Below are 3,317 nucleotides of genomic sequence, written 5' to 3' on the forward strand. Positions count from 1 at the left end.
CCTTCATTGCTTTTGACATTCAGCTCAGGTACAGAGTGGAGCAGTTGACATTCAGCGCAGATGCTCAGTGGAGCAGTTGACATGATCCATAATTAGCTTGTTTTTGAGTGTTTTCAGGTGGAGAACTGATTTTCAGTGCTGTGGTTTGCTGACCTTGTTCCTCTAGGGGTAGGAACAACATGTTTAGGGACTTTGGATCCCTCAGATTATCGACATTTCATGCTTCATGCTGTAAGGCACAAAAATGTCTATAACAATCACTCCCACAGTGATGGGATTAAAACTCAGCAAAGAGGACAGCAGCAAGGATTTTGACCCTAGTTTGTACAAGAGCATAGTTGGCAGCCTCATGTATTTGACTGCAACTAGGCTGGATATAATGTATGTTGTTAGTTTAATTTCCAGATTCATGGAGGCCAAAAGAAGCACATTGGCAGGTAGCAAAAAGGATTCTGAGGTATGTTAAACGTACTAAAAGGTTCGGAATTTTATGTACTACTTCAGAATGTTCAAATTTAATTGGATACACTGATAGTGATTGGGCTAGAAGTATAGATGATCGGAAAAGCACATCCGGTTATGTTTTTCACATGGGTTCAGAAGACATTTCATGGGCTTCTAAAAAACAGCCTATTGTAGCATTGTCTACAACAGAGGCTGAATATGTGGCAGCTACAGTAGCAGCATGTCAAGAAATTTGGATGAGAAGGATGTTAAGGAGCTTATGCCAAGAGCAAACAAAAGGAACTGTGATTTTTTGTGACAATAGCTCAGCTATTGCATTATCCAAGAATTCTGTGTTTCATAAGAGAACGAAACACATTGACACAAAGTTTGATTACATCAGGGAATTGGTAAACAATGGAGAAATTTTTTTAGTCCACTGCAAAACTCAGGAGCAGGTTGCAGACATTCTGACCAAACCATTGGACAGAAAAGCTTTGAATTTTTGAGAAAATGTCTGGGTATGACTGATAACCCAACAGTTGAAATTAAAGGGGAGTGTTGAAATTATAATTTCCCCTGCCACGTTATTAATTCCGAAAACCGCCAGTCTCCCATCGCACCACTTTTCACAAGTTGGTGCCATTTTCTCAAACGGCAGCGATAATGTACAACAGCTGACACGTGCACAGCAGTTTTGCAAAAGAGGTTTTCATCGGAGCATAAAGTTTGTGTGGATTGAGCGAGCGATATCCATTCGATTGTGATCTTGGTTTGAAGCTATTCGATGGAAGTCAACAATTGGGTGTACATGTTATGAAACCAGCTCAAGAAAAGATAGAAAAGATATATCAACGCCTTAGAATTCAGCCTCTTCGAGGGGACAACCTCCTTTACATTACATAAATGAACAATTCTTGGATGATTCAAATGACAAAGCCTCCTTTCTATATATAGGAGTCTAAGGAGTCACAATATAATCCAGTCGACCTAACAATAATAATATAAAGCCACAATAATAACAATAGTGGGCTTCTATGGGGCACAATAGTAATAATATGCGCACTACATGGGTACATCAATATAATAAGTGGGTTATACTAATAAAAATAAGGGGTTACACTAGTAGTATAGGGGCCTAACATGCCCCTCTCCTTCAGAAAGCGTTGTCCTCAACGCTTAAGTAGTTCTTGATGCTTCTGTATAAAATTCTTGTCCTCCCATGTGGAATCTTCAGCGGGTAAGTTCTTCCACCTGATGAGATACTCTGAAATTGATCGATTTCGTAGTTGTCGGGTTCTTGTTTCTGTGACTGCTCCAGGTTCTAATATGATTTTTCCTTCCTCTTCAATTTCTGGAAATATTGTTTGAATTGGGATCTTTTGCAACTTTTGAATAAGTGGCCATACTTCTTCGTCCTTCTTCCATTCTTCCCTTGCTTCGTTTATCAAATCTGGTTGGATAATATAAATAGCACAAAACAATGCTTCCACATCCTCATCCTTGAAGAGTCTTCCCATTTGGTAAGGGCGCCATTTTTTAAGTGCATGTAGTATTGCCAACATTTCCTTCTCATAAATAGCTTGCTTGAGATGTAGCAGTAAAAATACCCAATCACCTATATCGAAATATTTTTCACTACGATGTTGATCTACCTGTTGTTTTGTTTGATTTTGCACCGAAGTGACGTTATCCTTTAAAAGTTGGAGAACTTGTTGTTGATGCTCGATGTGATCTTTCACTACTTGAACCTTTTTCTTCTTCATATGTCCTTCTATCTCTAGAGTTTGAGGAGTGGTAATTTCTTCCAATCCTTTACAAGATATGGTAGGATTCATTTCTTGATGCTCGATGTGATCTTTCACTTCTTGAACATTTTTCTTCTTGATATGTCCTTCTATCTTGATAGTTTGAGGAGTGGTAATTTCGAACAATGAATTACAAGATATGGTTGGATTCATTTCTTCTTTCTCGATGTGATCTTTCACTTCTTGCACATTTTTCTTCTTGATATGTCCTTCTATCTTGAGAGTTTGAGGAGTGGTAATTCTTGCCAATGCTTTACAAGATATGGTCTGGTTCATTTCTTCTTTCTCTGGGGTGGGGTCCTAGCGTATATATTCTTCTTTTGATGTTTCTTGATCATTTTCTTCCTCCTCTTCATATTCTATGTAAAATAATTTCTTCTCAGCACACTTATGACCTTTAGTGCATTTGCTATCACAATTGTAACAAAACCCTTTTTCTCTTTTTTCTTCCAATTGTTGTGGTGTAACCCTTGTAGGTTGTGGAAGCCTAGGGGAAAAAACACTTCCATCTTTATAGTTGTCAGGGGTACGCTTCCTAGTTTCCATAATTTTTCTTTCCACTATGTCACAAAGCCCTTTTACTCTTTCCAATTGTTGTGGTGTTGCTCTAAAGAAGGTGTTGCTCGTTGTATCCTCATAATGTGCTATCATTTCCTTCGTGAAAATTGACCATGTAACAAGTTGTTTACGAGAACAAAGCCCTTCATACCATAAAAATTGATCTGGTTCTAAATATGAAGATGCAATACATACCTTTTGTAACAGTTGTAAACCATGTAGATCAAAATATTGTTCCATCTGAAGTATCCAATTTACCGGATCCTTGCCATCAAACTTCCTCATCTTGCTTTTTCTTGATTTTAGGAGCTCGACCTTGAAACGACTGTAATTCTATACTTTTGGATCTTTAAGTTCTGAAATTGTGAGCTATAGTAGCCCTCTGTGTCCTCTTTCCATGCCACTAGTCTGATCCAAATTGGATTCTCTAAGAAAAAGTTATGCACAATCTCCCAAGATGACCTGATTATAGACCTTTCCAGAAGAGCTAACTTGTATGAAGTGCCA

The sequence above is a fragment of the Pinus tabuliformis genome, chromosome 7 (assembly GCF_031772625.1).
Source record: "Pinus tabuliformis cultivar Carrire ecotype Pingquan chromosome 7, CPIR1, whole genome shotgun sequence".
Classification (NCBI taxonomy): domain Eukaryota; kingdom Viridiplantae; phylum Streptophyta; class Pinopsida; order Pinales; family Pinaceae; genus Pinus; species Pinus tabuliformis.